This window comes from Bufo gargarizans, chromosome 2, assembly GCF_014858855.1.
Source record: "Bufo gargarizans isolate SCDJY-AF-19 chromosome 2, ASM1485885v1, whole genome shotgun sequence".
Taxonomy (NCBI): domain Eukaryota; kingdom Metazoa; phylum Chordata; class Amphibia; order Anura; family Bufonidae; genus Bufo; species Bufo gargarizans.
In genome coordinates, this window is record NC_058081.1 from 496,259,214 (window position 1) to 496,276,428 (window position 17,215).

General features: G+C 43.1%; 1 protein-coding gene across 1 annotated transcript in view; it reads right to left on the minus strand.

Annotated features, from left to right (window-relative positions):
• Positions 1 to 16,429, minus strand: part of LARGE1 (LARGE xylosyl- and glucuronyltransferase 1) — a 537,914-nt gene extending 521,485 nt beyond the window's left edge. Inside the window, exon 1 of the mRNA XM_044281208.1 lies at positions 13,884 to 16,429. The gene's annotated coding sequence lies outside the window, so the exon portion shown is untranslated. The remainder of the gene's footprint in view (positions 1 to 13,883) is intronic.
• Positions 16,430 to 17,215: the final 786 nt, after the last annotated feature.

Genomic DNA, 17,215 nt, shown 5'->3' on the forward strand with positions numbered 1-17,215 from the left:
TGGGAGGAGAAAAAATGATGTACTCTCAGGTAAACATGGGGGAGGGGGGTGGAAGGGGTCAATTTTATTGGTAATATAGCTGGGCACTGGAGAGAGATAAGTGGTGATGAAGGACCTCAGTGATGTCATCATCATGTGACCAGTATAGGGAGAGGAAGAACTCAGCTGTGCAGAGAAGTGAAGAACCTGTGGGATGTCACAATGTAAAGAGGTAAAGCTCCTGTGGTGTGCATCGAGGAGAGGTTAGTGGTTTCTTTCCTCTATGTTTTCAAATACTAGGAGTTGTGGTTCTTCCCTTATACTCACTCTCTGTAATGCTCCCTAATAGCCCATAATAACAGTCTGGACATGATGGTAGTTGTAGTTCTCTCCTCTTATCTCTCTCCCTACAATGTCAACTGATGCCCTATTATAACAGTCTGAACATGCTGGGAGTTGTAGTTCTCTCATCATATCCCTATCCCTGTAATGTACACTGATGCCCTATAATAACATTCTGGACATGCTGGGAGTTGTAGTTTTCTCCTCTTATACTCTTCTCCTTATAATGTCTACTGATTCCCTATTAGGGTTGTTTCGATACCAAAATTTTGATTCAGTTTCGATACCATAAAAAAGTATTGCGATACTCGATACCATTCGATACCATGCGAAAAAAAAAAAACACCAAAAAAAGCTGTGTGCATTCTTCATTTTATGGAACGTCTGGCCCATAATAGAACAGTCTGACCCTTTTTGGGGGGGGGGGGGCAAGGTGACAAAAAAAATGGCGAATCACGCATTTATTTAATTTTTTTACGGCACTTACCGAATAGGACATTTTACAAAATATTTTAATAGTTTGGACTTTTCAGACATGGCGATATGTAATATGGTTATTTATTATTATTATTGTTTATATATTTTATATGTAAAATTGGGAAAGGGGGTGATTATATACTTAATATTTCGATTTTTTTTTTACTTTTTTTTTTTTTTTTTTACTTTTTATTTAATAACTATTCACCCTGATAGATCTTTATTAGGGTGAATAGGATCTCACACTGCCCCTGCTGCCCTGTGCATAGTACACACAGCAGCAGGGAGCTTACCATGGCAGCCAGGGCTTCAGTAGCGTCCTGGCTGCCATGGTAACCGATCGGAGCCCCAGGATTACACTGCTGGGGCTCCGATCGGAACTGCCACTGCCACCGATGAGGGGGAGGTGAGGGGACCCTGTGGCCACTGCCACCAATGATTGTAATACTGGGGGGGTTGTGGGGCGCACTGCGCCACCAATGATTTTAATAATAGGGGGGTTGAGGGGAGGGGGAGCACTGCACCACCAATGATTTTAATACTGGGGAGGAGAGGGGGAGGGCGCATTGTGCCACCAATGATAATATAATTAGTACCGCCCTCTGGGATTTGTATTAAAGAGGACCTTTTATCTGGAAAAAAATTCTGAACTAAGAATCATGATATGTACAGCGGCGCCCAGGGATCTCACTGCACTTATTATTATCTCTGGGTGCCGCTCCATTCTCCCGCTATGTCCTCTGGTATCTTCGGGGACTTGGTTATACTGGACGGAGACTTCGGGGACTTGGTTCTACTGGGCGGAGACTGCCCTTGTTCTCCTAGGCGTCTCCTTCTCCCAGGCTGTAGCGCTGGCCAATCGCAGCACAGAGCTCAAAGCCTGGGAGTTTTTTTCTCTCCCATGCTGTGAGCTCTGCGCTGCGATTGGCTAGCGCTACAACCTGGCAGAAGGAGACACCCAGGACAACAAGGGGAGTCTCCGCCCAGTAGAACCAAGTCCCCGAAGATACTGGAGGACATAGCGGGAGAACGGAGCGGCGCCCAGAGAAAATAGTAAGTGCAGTGAGATCTCTGGGCGCCGCTGTACAGATCATGACACTTAGTTCAGAATTTTTTGCCAGGTGAAAGTACCTCTTTAAACATTTACTTTGGTGGTGCAGTGCGCCCACCCCTCTCTCCTCATTGGTGTGCAGCGGCACAGGGGGGAGGGAGAGACTGCTTCCTTCTCCCCTGTGCTGCTGAGGAGAACACGGAGCACGCTGAGAGCAGCACGCTCATTGTTCTCTGATACTAGACTGTGCAATAGCGAAGCCTAGTATCGAAAAAAGGCAAATCCTGGTATCGAGGTCGATACCAGGCAAAAGTATCTATTGGTTATAGAAAATTCGATACCCGAAACAAGCCTATTCCCTATAACAACAGTCTGAACATACTGGGAGTTTTAGTACGCTTCTCTTACCCCTCTTTCTGTAACCAATAATAACATCATAAAAAATTAAAGTGGTCCCATGTTGTAGAGTGTGTCCAAATTGCCAGTAATACCATAACACAAAATACTATCCCAGCCGAACCATATACCACAGAGCAGCACAATATACTGCCCCAAAAGCTGTGCTTCTGTTGTGGCCATCATTAGATGCCATTTTCTGTTCTCCTCCAGTTGTCTCTGATTAGGATATGGAGCAGGGGGCTTAGGAGGTGAGGTGTGGGCCACAGCTAGGGATCGACCGATATTGATTTTTTAGGGCCGATACCGATACCGATAATTTGTGAACTTTCAGGCCGATAGCCAATAATTTATACCGATATTCTGGGAATTTTCATTTTTGAAAAAAAAATAAAAATTCCCACAAATCTGCTGAAAATTAATGTTTATTGTTAATGTGTATTTTTTTTTTTTTGTAAATCTTTCTTTTTCATTTATATTTAATATTTTGGTGTTTTTATTATTTTTTTTGTAACTTTTTTTTTTTAACTAACTTTTAGCCCCCTTAGGGACTAGAACCCTTGTCCTATTCACCCTGATAGAGATCTATCAGGGTGAATAGGAGCTCACACTGTCCCTGCTGCTGTGTGCTTTGTGCACACAGCAGCATGGAGCTTATCATGGCAGCCAGGGCTTCAATAGCGTCCTGGCTGCCATGGTAACCGATCGGAGCCCCAGCATTACACTGCTGGGGCTCCGATCGGAGGAGCAAGGGAGAGGGGATCCTGTGGAGGGGCGCACTGCGACTGGGGTGGGGGGGCCCTATGCGCCACCACTGGGGGGGGGGGCGCACTGCGCCACCAATGTCTGATACGGGGGGGCTTGGGGGGGCGCACTGCGCCACCAATGAAGCTTAATCTCACATTTATTCATATACAGGAGGCGGGAGCTGGCTGCAGGATCACATAGCCGGCTCCCGACCTCTATGAGCAGTAGCTGCGATCCGCGGCACCTGAGGAGTTAACTACCGCAGATCGCAGCTACAGCTCATAGAGGTCGGGAGCCGGCTATGTGATTCTGCAGCTCCCGCCTCCTGTATATGAATGAATGATAGATTAATCTTCATTGGTGGCGCAGTGGCCATAGCTCCTCCCCTCCTCCTGTCCCCTGTCCTTACATTGGCGGCAGCAGCAGCACAGGGGGAGGAGACACTGCTCCTTCTCCCCTGTGCTGCTAAGGGGAACACGGAGAGCGCTGTCAGCAGCGCGATCTGTGTTCCCCATATACACTATCGGAATATCGGCAAAATAGATGCCGATACCGATAGTGTTCAAAATCCTGAATATCGGCCGATAATATCGGTAAATCCGATAATCGGTCGATCCCTAGCCACAGCAGATAAATTCAGAGTGCATGTGAGGTTGCTGCTGGGATACATGAGTTTCTGATTCTCACAGGGATGATTACCGCTGAGAGCTCATTATGTATCTGGCCAGCGGCAGAGAGGCGGGCTTAGATAGCCCCATGGGCATCGGCCCACCGTGAAAAAGCCCTATCCGCCCCTGGGTAAGACCACTGATGTCAGGACTACAGCACTCATCAGGTATAAGGATTACATCCCAGCCATGTTGAATTACAGCATACATCAGACAGTAGGTCAGATTGATTTGAGGGTGGAAGGCCCCACCCCACCTCATTTCTGTTGTCCATGTGGGTAGAAGCTCGAGATAAAGTGAAAATACTGTCTTTGTGCCCCAGAAGCCATCACCAGTCTGAGTGGGAAGTCTCCATCAAAGCATAGAACAGTCACAGTGTTTATGTGTAGGAATCCAAGTGAATATCAATTCATTCCAGATCTGCGGCCTCTCAATGGAGACAAAGGCTCCTAGAGCAAATCCAGGGAGCCAAGACTGAGCTCCACGTCATGAAATCTGCTCCGTTACCTGAGAGGAGGAGAAGTTCTGCGATTTTATTGCAGCAAACAATTATGGCATTCTGGTGTGAAAGACGCACAATGTAATTACTCTGCATGTCTCATCGTAATCACCAGCGTCCTCTCACATTCCGCTCAGCTCCCCATCCTACAGGTAACAGGAGAATTTGGAAGAATGGCTGTCTTAAATGAGCTATTCCAACAACTACTGATAACAGTGATGGAGTAAAATGTGTTTCTAGTCGGGTATGATACAAGCATTTCATATTCTGGTCCTCATGGGAAGAACTTGTCTTGTGCTCACCTCCAGATGAGTAACATACTGTCTATAAAATGCCAAGAGCAAAAAAATATAACTACTATATTACTGTATACATGTACAACAATGTATACCCTTGTACCAAAATTGTTGTCGCTGAAATAACTTAAAACTGACAAAAGTGAAACTGAAAATCATATAATAAAAATCTGACATTGCTTTTGAATTGTAGTTCAACAGAACAATTTATAAAACAAACTAAGTCTGAGTTCACACCAGCGTTCAGGCTTTCCATTGTCTTGCTCTGTTATAGGAGCAGGAGAGCGGAAAGGATGGATTCGGCACATAACTTAGCCAAACGGAGCCTACGGACCCCGTAGACTATAATGGGGTCTGTTAGGTTTCCGCTCAGAGGAAGATTTTTGAAGCGTAGACAAAAGTCCTGCATGCACAACTTTTGTCTCCGCTTCAAAATTCTTCCTCTGAGCAGAAACCTAATGGACCCCATTATAGTCTACGGCAGGCATGTCCAAACTGCGGCCCTCCAGCTGTTGCAAAACTACAACTCCCAGCATGCCTGGATAGCTTACAGCTATTATGGCATGCTGGGAGTTGTAGTTTTGCAACAGCTGGAGGGCCACAGTTTGGACATGCCTGGTCTACGGGGTCCATAGGCTCAGTTCGGCTAAGTTATGTGCCGAATCCATCCTTTCCATTCTACTGCTTCTATAACGGAGCAAGAGAATGGAAAAGCTGAAGCTGATGTGAACTCAGCCTAATGAAACTGGTCTGGACAAAAATGATGGTACCCTAGTAAAGACTGACAATAATATGACCAATGGGGACATGTTAAAGGGTTTCTACCACCAGAAATACCGTTATGCAGCTGACTGACATTAACGATGCGCCCATGTCAGCACTACATAACAGTATGTTTCTAACATTAATCGCTGCGCCGTTTTTGTTAAAAAAAGCACTTTTATTATATGCTAATGAGCCTCTAGGTGCTATATGGGCGTAAAATCAGCACCTAGAGGCTCTGTCCACTCACCCTGTATTCCGCCCAGGTCCAGTGTTGTGCCCGCCCAGCTCCTCTTGCTTGATGCCACTGTTCCCTGCATCGTTGGCAAAATCCCGCGCCTGCGCCAGTCACTTCGGTCTTCGGCGCAGGCGCAGTGAGTGAAGGCCGCTCTCCTGATGCCGGCTTCCTCACTGTGACGTAGTCGGCGCAGGCGCGGTGAGGAAGCCGGCACCAGGATCGCATCATTCACTCACTGCTCCTGCGCCGAAGTGAGCAGCGCAGGCGCGGGAATTCGCCAACGTAGCAGGGAACTGTGGCATCAATCAAGAGGAGCTGGGCGGGCACAACACTGGACGTTTTAGGCATTGTTGCAATGGATCCACAAAATCCGGATGTCATCCGTTTTTTTTTTTGCAGACCGCAAAACACATAACGTCGTGTGTATGTAGCCTTATACTGAGAAAATTGAGAAGTCCAGCATCCATAAAAGTGAAGACTGTATTAAGATCAAATAAAATCCATAGGCATTTCAATCTTGCTATAATTAAGACCTGGCAACAGGTGTGTAAGCGTTACAGTTTTCCTGCTATGGATTTTACCCTGGGTTCACACCTGAGCGTTCTGAAAGGTGCGCTCTGTATGCGCGATTGTACCGGCGTTTACAATCGCGCATACAGAGACAAGCGAACGCCCCAAAGAAGCTCAAGTGCGTAGGGCGTTTTTCAGCGCATTACAACGCGCTGTAAAACGCTCAAGTGTGAACCAGGGCCATAGGGAAGCATTGGTTTTCATGCGTTCAGCGTTTTACAGCACGTTTGAACGCGCTGTAAAACGCTCAGGTGTGAACCCAGCGTTATGCAATCCTAATACAGCTTTCAATTTTATGATTGCTGGCTTTCTTCTCCATTTTTGCTTTTGAAGTGCATCCCATGTACAGCCATCTATCATATTGCCATCTATGTACAAGAATATAACTACTATAATACTACCTCCTATGTATAAGAATATAACTACTACAATACTGCATCCTATGTACAAGAATATAACTACTATAATACTGCCCCCTATGTACAAGAATATAACTACTATAATACTGCTCCTATGTACAAGAATATAACTACTACAATACTGTCCCTATATACAGTCCTGATCAAAAGTTTAAGACCTCTTGAAAAATGGCAAAAAAAAACATATTTTACCTTGTTGGATCTTAACAAGGTTCCAAGCAGAACTTCAACATGCAACAAGAAGAAATGGGAGTGCGACAAAACATTTTTTGCGCATTCAATTTAATGAAAACAATGAATAAACTGAAACAGGTTGTTTTTCAGCTGATCAAAAGTTTAGGACCACATGCCTTTAAAAGGCCAAATCTGTGCAAAGATGTGGATTCATTGTCATTTTCTATCAGGTAGTCACACGTTGTGATGGCAAAGGAAAAAAAACTCTACCTTTTTGAACGTGGTCGGGTTGTTGAACTGCATAGGCAGGGTCTCTCACAGCGCGCCATCGCTGCTGAGGTGGGACGCAGTAAGACAGTTATTTGGAATTTCTTAAATGATCCTGAGGGTTATGGAACAAAAAAGTCAAGTGGAAGACCCAAAAAAATGTCATCAGCACTGAGCCGGAGGATCCAATTGGCTGTCCGTCAAGACACTGGACGATCCTCGACCCAAATTAAGGCCCTTACTGGTGCTGACTGCAGCCCCATAACCATCAGACGCATCTGAGACTGAAGGGCTTCAAAAACAAAAAACGTCTTCAAAGACCTCGTCTCCTTGAATGCCACAGAACTGCTTGTTTGGACTTTGCAAGAGAGCACCAAACATGGGACATTCAAAGGTGGAAGAAAGTTTTATTCTCTGAGGAGAAAAAATGTAACTTTGATGGTACTGATGGTTTCCAATGTTACTGGCATGACAAGCAGATCCCACCTGAGATGTTTTCTACGCGCCACAGTGGAGGGGGCGCCATAATGGTCTGGGGTGCTTTTTCTTTGAGTGGAACAATGGAGCTTTAGGAAGTGCAGGGGCGTCAAACGGCCGCTGGCTATGTCCAGATGTTGCAGAGAGCATTCCTCATGACTGAGGGCCCTCGTCTGTGTGGTAACGACTGGGTTTTTCAACAGGACAACGCTACAGTACACAATGCCCGCAGGACAAGGGACTTCTTCCAGGAGAATAACGTCACTCTTTTGGCCCATCCTGCGTGTTCCCCTGATCTAAATCCAATTGAGAACCTTTGGGGATGGATGGCAAGGGAAGTTTACAAAAATGGACAACAGTTCCAGACAGTAGATGGCCTTCGTGCGTCCGTCTTCACCACTTGGAGAAATGTTCCCCCTCACCTTATGGAAACGCTTGCATCAAACATGTTGAAACGAATTTTGGAAGTGATAAACAATAACGGCGGAGCTACTCATTACTGAAATCATGTTTGGAAGTTTGATTTCTGTTTTGGGGGGGTTTAGTTTTTTTGGGAGGTGTGGTCCTAAACTTTTGATCAGTTGAAAAACAGTTTATTCGTTGTTTTCATTAAATTGAATGCTCCCATTTTTTTTTCTCACTCCCATTTCTTCTGGCTGCATGTTGAAGCTCTACTTGGAACCTTTTTAAGATCCAGCCATGCTAAATATGATTTTTTGCCATTTTTCAAGTGGTCTTAAACTTTTGATCAGGACTGTACAAAAAAAATAACTACTATAATACTGCCTCCTATGTATAACAATATAACTGCTACAATACTGCCCCTATATACAAGAATATACCTACTATAATACTGTCCTCTCTGTACAAGAATATAACTACTACAATACTGCCCCTATATACAAGAATATAACTACTATATTACTGTCCCTGTATACAAGGATATAACTACTATAATACTGTCCTCTCTGTACAAGAATATAACTACTATAATACTTCTCCTATGAACAAGAATATAACTAGTATAATACTGAATACTATGTACAAAAATATAACTGCTTTAATATTGCCCCCTATGTACAAGAATATATCTACTATAATTCTGCCTTTATGTACAATAATATAACTACTATAATACTGTCTCCAATGTAAAGGAATGTAACTACTATAATAATATATTACAAGTAATATAGTACAATAATAATAATGTACAAGAATATAATGACTATAATTAACCCAATGCATGCGCAGACCTTTAAAAATGCAAAAAAAATTAATACCGGATCAGTTTTTCCGGATGACACTGGAGAGATGGAACCGGTATTGCAATGCATTTGTCATCCGGATCCGTCTGACAAATGCCATCCTTTTGCGTCTGGATTGCCAGCGACGGACCTGCCTGCCGGAATCCTCTGCCACAAGTGTGAAAGTACCCTAACAGTGTAAGAGATATATGTTTCTCCTATAGGACCCACAGTATGGCGGTTTTATGCTGAATTGTTCATATCTTTCATCTGAGACTTTCAACCTTGACACAATGCATTTCACCATAAATACAGTAAGTACTATAAGAAAAATACGAAGGGTCCATAATGACTGTGCCGTCATGTTGGCTACAGCACTTTGTATAAAAGCTTATTCGGAGCACAGGTCAATATGTGAAACAGTACATAGAAAATTCAGCTCCTACATTTACTGTATATATATATATACTACATGATATACTATATCAACATACTACCTATATACTATGAGGTTTACTACATCTATATACTACAAGGTATACTACATGATATACTATATCAACATACTACCTATTAATTGTTTATATATTTTATATGTAAAATTGGGAAAGGGGATGATTTATACTTAAAGGGAGTCTTTCACCTAAAATGACCATTATACACCACAAACATGATGATATCCATTACATTCCCCATATTATAATCTTACCTTTCATATTGCTGTCCGTCGCCTATTCTCTCTTAAAAACGCTTTTAATCCATATGCTAAATAGGTTCTGAAGGTGCCCAGGGGCGGCGTTTATGCGGCCGGTGCCCAGGCTCCACGGCGCTGTTCAAATCAAACCCCTCCCCTTTCACCCCTCTGGCCCGCCCTCGGTTCTTGAGATACCATCCTCCAGTCAATGACAGATCCGGCGCCTGCGCACTCCATTACCCACTAGGGCAGAGGCAGCAGAGCGTTTAATCCGCATGCGCCGGCCCGATCTAGCCGGCGGAAGTAAACTGCCAAAATATCGGGATGTACGGGCCGGCGCATGCACATTAAACGCTCTGCTGCCTCTGCCCTAGTGGGTAATGGAGTGCGCAGGCGCAGGCGCCGGATTTGTCATTGACTGAAGGATGCTATCTCAAGAACCGAGGGCGGGCCAGAGGGGTGAAAGGGGAGGGGTTTGATTTGAACAGCGCCGTGGAGCCTGGGCACCGGCCGCATAAACGCCGCCCCTGGGCACCTTCAGAACCTGATTAGCATATGGATTAAAAGCGTTTTTAAGAGAGAATAGGCGACGGACAGCAATATGAAAGGTAAGATTATAATATGGGGAATGTAATGGATATCATCATGTTTGTGGTGTATAATGGTCATTTTAGGTGAAAGACTCCCTTTAATAGTTTAGTGTTTGTGGTTTACTTACTATTAGCCCCCTTAGGGGCTGGAACCCTTGTCCTATTCACCCTAATAGAGCTCTATCAGGGTTAATAGGACCTCACACTCTTCCTGTTGCCCTGGGCTTTGTGCACACAGCAGCAGGGAGCTTACTATAGCAGCCAGGGCTTCAGAAGCATCCTGGCTGCCATGGTAACCAATCAGAGCCCCAGGATTACACTGCTGGGCTCCGATCGGAACTGCCACTGAACCACCATTGAAGAGGGGGAGGGGACCCTGAACCACCATTGAAGAGGGGGAGGGGACCCTGTGGCCACTGCCACCATTGACTTTAATACTTAGGGGTTGAGCGCGATTACGTCATCAAAGGTCCTTTGGCAGGTCCTGAAAGAAGAAGATGCCGGCTGCGTGAACAACAAAATGAGGTGAGTTATTTATTTTTATTTTTTTAACCCCTAAAGCCACATTTTAGTAAGAATTCTGTATTCAGAATGCTATTATTTTCCCTTATAACCATGTTATAAGGGAAAATAATACAGTAAATTGACTTTTATCAATTTACTTACTTACATCATCTTCTAGCAAACATGCATGAAAATCACACCACATCCGCACTTCCTTGCGATTTTCACACAGACCCATTTATTTTTATGGTGCCTGCGTTACGTGAAAAACGCACAATATAGAGCATGCTGCGATTTTCACACAACGCACAAGTGATGCGTGAAAATCAGCGCTCATGTGAACAGCCCCATAGAAATGAATGGGTCAGGATTCAGTGCGGGTGTAATGCGTTCACCTCACGCATTGCACCCGCACGGAATTCTCGCCCGTGTGAAAGGGGCCTAAAGGAATGACACAACACAGAATCATATGTATAGAAGCTCCAGAATTGTTATTACACATAATATACTCACACCACATGTCACTATATATCGTACATTATATTCTCATATCACATGTCACTATATACCGCACATAATATTCTCATATCACATGTCACTATATACCACACATAATATTCTCATATCACATGTCAGTATATACAGTACATAATATTCTCATATCAGATGTCACTATATACCGCACATAATATTCTCATATCACATGTCACTATATCGCACATGGAGAATAATTCAATGGTAAATCCCAAATGATCACAGCACTCAGCAATATTCTGGCTTATTATAGGGTGCACGTCACGGTTCTGTTCCTGACTCCACCTCAGGATCCACACTTGTTATATACGCAAATAGACAGCACTCCAAATGGTAGATATGCAAATTAGCATATTTATTCAGCCGGACATGATGGTACACATATTGTATACCTTCATGTCCGGCTGAATAAATACACTAATTTGCATATCTACCATTTGGAGTGCTGTCTATTTGCATATATAACTATATATCGCACATAATAGTCTCACTAGAGATGAGCGAATTTCATGTTATGAAATTCGTTCACGCTTCGTTTGGTGGTAAAAGCAGAATTGCGTTATGGATTCCGATACCACAGACCATAACGTAATTCTATGACGGAATGCATAACGGAATGCCTTTAGAGGCCTTCCGTTATTCATTCCGTCATAATAGAAGTCTATGGCCTGCATAACGAATTCTCGCATCACATGTCACTATATACTGCATATAATGTAATATTCTGATATCACATGTCACTATATACCGCACATACTGTAATATTCTCATATCACATGTCACTATATACTGCACATATTGTAATATTCTCATATCACATGTCACTATATACAGCACATACTGTAATATTCTCATATCACACTGTATACTGCACATACTGTAATAGTCTCATATCACATGTCACTATATACTGCACATACTGTAATATTCTCAAATCACATGTCACTATATACCGCACATACTGTAATATTCTCATATCACACTGTATACTGCACATACTGTAATATTCTCAAATCACATGTCACTATATACCGCACATACTGTAATATTCTCATATCACACTATATACTGCACATCCTGTAATATTCTCATATCACACTATATACTGCACATACTGTAATATTCTCATATCACATGTCACTATATACTGCACATACTGTAATATTCTTATATCACATGTCACTATATACCGCACATACTGTAATATTCTCATATCACATGTCACTATATACCGCACATACTGTAATATTCTCATATCACACTATATACTGCACATACTGTATTATTCTCATATCACATGTCACTATATACTGCACATACTGTAATATTCTTATATCACATGTCACTATATACCGCACATACTGTAATATTCTCATATCACATGTCACTATATACCGCACATACTGTAATATTCTCATATCACACTATATACTGCACATCCTGTAATATTCTCATATCACATGTCACTATATACTGCACATACTGTAATATTCTTATATCACATGTCACTATATACCGCACATACTGTAATATTCTCATATCACACTATATACTGCACATCCTGTAATATTCTCATATCACACCATATACTGCACATACTGTAATATTCTCATATCACACTATATACCACACATAATACTCTCACATCACATGTCACTATATACTGCACATATTATTCTCATATCACATGTCACTATATACCGCAGAAAGTACTCTCGTAAAGAAGAGACAAATGGTACAAATATGAATCCAAATTAATCATCAGACCAACATAACGTCACTACACATTATAGAAATGTACACAATACAATAAGGCAACCACATATCTACCGGGATGGGAATTAAACTAAGCAGTGTAATGACAGATGCTGTGCACGTCAATCAGGTGTCCAGATGTAGCAGAGCTGAACTAGTCGTTCCGTCTTTTGGACTCTATCATGATAAACCTCTGAGATAGAATAATCCAGTATGTATGTAAAATCAAAAAGAACATATGATATTTCCACATCAAGATGATTTGAGACAAACTACATACTATCCTACCACAGTCCGACCCAGCACTTCTACACATACAGGTGAAACTTGAAAAATTAAAATATTGTGCAAAGTTCATTTATTTTAGTAATGCAACTTAAAAGTTAAAACTAACCTATGAGAGACTCATTACATGCAAAGCGAGATATTTCAAGCCTTTATTTGGTATAATTTGGATGATTATGGCTTACAGATTATGAAACCCCAAAGTCACAATTATGAGGTCCCCTTTGCTCAGGGGGTCTGGATTATTAGCTGACTAGAGTGTGACACTTTGAGCCCAGAATATTGAATCTTTTCACAAAATTCTAATTTTAAGCTGCATTAATGCAATTCCTTTTAATTTGCATTACTGAAATAAATGGACTTTTGCACGATATTCTAATTGTTCGAGTTTCACCTGTAGGTGAAAGTTCATGAGGGCCCTGACATTGGAGATATTTCCTAACTAGAAAAATAACCTCAGTGTGTCATTCTAATATATATACCAAGAATATATATATCGTACCAAGCAAGCAATCTTGTAATGTCCACAAAGACGTGTTGTCTAGGACTAGATGCAGCCAGATTCACCACTCATGACAGTCCAGAAGATAAAGACCACCTATGACAGTCCAGATATTCTAGAGTGATGATGTCCTGTGCGGTAAATCGAACACATTGATGTTTTAGGATTTGTGTTCTACAGATGTAGCAGGGCTGAATTTGTCATTTAACTGCATTGGGATATCTCACTTCTACATCTCTACCACACAGTATTAGGTGTCACTGAAAAAATGGACATGGTTATAAACAAAATAGGTATCATAATGGAAAAGCTTGTTTAAGATATCATTCACCATGCTCCCTCATAGCATTTTATGAATGAAACCAACCATCATTTAGCTAACCAGCACATCATATGCGAAAGCCTCATCATACCTTATGTAGAAGACTGAACAGGGGTTCCTACTAAGACCACTCCATCCAAATGTTAAGTAGATGAGTCTTTTAGGACTGTTTTTTCCATGATGACACAGTTAATCTCAAGTTGATGTTCTTGTCCTTGGATGAAGGTTTGCAGGCTCCAAAAGGAGAAGAAATAATTGGAATACCAAAGATGAAGTCTGTACTAGAGCTGCTCCTATTGTTAAGTGTTGAGGGACTTGACCACAGTGGTCATGGAACTTCAGGTTCAGCAATGACACTTCTGAGAAGACCTCAAGGAAAATATTGACCTGTGCATGTTAATGGATGATGCTCAATGGAACATGCTAATGTGAATCTGTGGGTCTCAGAAGACTCTTCATTACAGTCTGCTGGCCCTGTGATGTCTCTTTGGAGGGGTCTTAACAATCGGAATGTTATCAAACTCTGAAGTTCTGATGTCTACACAAATCTCATATGAAGAACACTAAAACTGTCCTATAATTATGTAGGCGAGGTGTCGGTAAACAAGGGGATTGGCAGCTGAGTGATCGGGAAAAGGAAAATCTGTAGATAAAGGATCTCTAACAGAATGACTTTCAGATGATAGATCTAATGATAGGGTATGGTCAGAGATGGGTTAATAGCTGAGTGTTCTGTAGAGTAAGCACCTCTAGTTAGGTGATTTGTAGATGTGGGCTCTCTATATGTATAGGACATAGAGAAATGGCTTGTGGGAGGTGGACTACATGTAGCAGGTCTGTAGATGACGAGTTAAAGGGTCCTGTAAATAAGGGGTCTGAAGTTGTTTGATCTGCTGATTACGAATCTTTAAATGATGCTGTCTTTAGTTAAGGCTTGTAAAGAAGGTAAGACTTTAGATGAGTTGTCACTAGATAAAGGACGTGTTTACACAATGAGTCTAAAGTTTACTGGTAAAAATGAAGGGACTACATTTAAGTGGTCTAGAAAAAAATGGGTCTTTAGATGACTGTCTGTAGGTAAGTGTTATATAGATGAGGGTATATAGTTGGGTTATCTGAAGATGAAGGATTTATAGTTGGGTTATCTGTAGGTGTGGGGTCTATACTTGGGTTATATGTACATGAGGGGGTCTATAACTGAGTTATCTGTAAATGAGAAGTCTGTAGCTAGGTTATGTGTAGATGAGGAGTTTATAGTTAGGCAATCTGTAGATGAAGGATCTGTTGTTGGGTTATCTGTAGATGAGGGGTTATCTACAGTGTACTTATGTGTAGACTATGGCTCTATAGCTGGGTTATCTGTGGATGAGGGATCTATAGTTGTGTTAATTGTAAATGAGAAGCTAAGGTTTCCTGTAGATGATGGGTTTATATAGGCTGTGTGTAAATGTGGATCTATAGTTACCTAAAGGCGGGTCTGAAGTTGGTTCTTTACATGAGATGTCTATATTGGTAGATAGGGGTCTATTGTTCACTATGTTTTTTTAAGGGATCTACAGCTCAGTCATCAGTAAATGAGGGTGCACAGTTGCTTGTTCTTTGAGAAGTCTATAGTTGTAGATAAAGCATCTGTAGCTGAGTTGTCAATGGCTGAAGGGTCTATAAGTATAGATGCGGGTCCATAATGGTAGACAATGGTCTAAAGGTGTAGATGAAGGGTCTATAATTGCAGATGAATGCTGTAGTCTAGGACTCTGTAGTTGTAGTGTGGGGGTACTATGGATAAGGGCTCTATGGTTATAGATGAGTGGTCTCAAGCTGTAAAGGGGGTCTATAGTCATAAAGGGCTGTCCTTTGGATGAAAGTTATAGAAGGGGGTCCTGTGATGAGGGCTCTGTATTAGTATCTAGGGAGCAGATATGGGTCCTGAGGATGAGAGCTGGATAGTTGTAGATGAGGGCTCTATATTAGTAGATGAGGATCTATAGCTGCAGGTAGAGGAGAACTTGTGGATGAGGGGTCTACAGTTGTTGATGTGGTCCTGTAGATGAGATGTATCTATACATGTATATGAGAAAAGCTCCAGCAAATGTTCTTTAGGTCTCCAGACCGCCGATGCTGAGGACTTCTCCAGGGTGGAACGTTTTCTAGATCCAGGGACTGCCTGCGGTTGTCAGGCCAGGCTGTAGGGCTCTATCTCCCGGCCTGTGCCTCACACTCAGCCTCGGAGCTCTCGTGACTGTAGCCGGGGCTCCCCCTCCAGATCTGGTCGCCAGCTGCAGACCCTCAGCTCCAGGCTTGCATGCTCGGCCCGGGATTGTTGCAGATCGCTTCCGTCTTCAGCACCACGGAGAGCCGGGCAGAAAACCCACAGAGTCCGGAACTGGCAGGAAGAATGAGGGACTGGAGGAGCAAGACTACCGGGCTCAGGAGCTCGGATCCGGCGAGAAGCGGCAGACAGGACGCGGGGGCACTGGAGAAGCAGATCCGGGAAGTGCGGGGCTCCTGCCGGTCACAGGGAAGTAGAGCACAGGGTTATCCAGCGTCTCCTCTCCAGTCCTGAGCTCACCCAGCTCTGCCTGCTCCGCTCACTGCATCCCCCACTTCTAGCAGCTGCATCTCCCCCTCCCTGCCTGCTGCTCCGTTCCAACCCTCCGTCAGCTGCTGTGTCCCACCCCCTGTATATCCTCCTATCATTGCTTATCGGTATATCCTCCTACCCCACCCCCTGTATATCCTCCTATCATTGCTTATCGTTATATCCTCCTATCCCACCCCCTGTATATCCTCCTATCCCTCCTTATTGGTATATCCTCCTATCCCACCCCCTGTATATCCTCCTATCCCTCCATATCTGCACATCCTCCTATCCCACCCCCTGTATATCCTCCTATCCCACCCCCTGTATATCCCCCTATCCCTCCTTATCGGTATATCCTCCTATCCCACCCCCTGTATATCCTCCTATCCCTCCTTATCGGTATATCCTCCTATCCCACCCCCTGTATATCCTCCTATCCCACCCCCTGTATATCCTCCTATCCCTCCTTATTGGTATATCCTCCTATCCCACCCCCTGTATATCCTCCTAGCCCTCGTTATCTGTATATCCTCCTACCCCACCCCCTGTATATCCTCCTATCCCTCCTTATTGGTATATCCTCCTATCCCACCCCCTGTATATCCTCCTATCTCACCCCCTGTATATCCTCCTATCCCTCCTTATCGGTATATCCTTCTATCCCACCCCCTGTATATCCTCCTATCCCTTCTTATCAGTATATCCACCTATCCCCCCCTATATATTCTCCTATCCCTCCTTATCTGTACATCCTACTATCCCACCCCCTGTATATCCCCCTACCCCTTCTTATCAGTATATCCTCCTACCCCCCCCCCCCTTTATATCCTCCTATCCCTCCT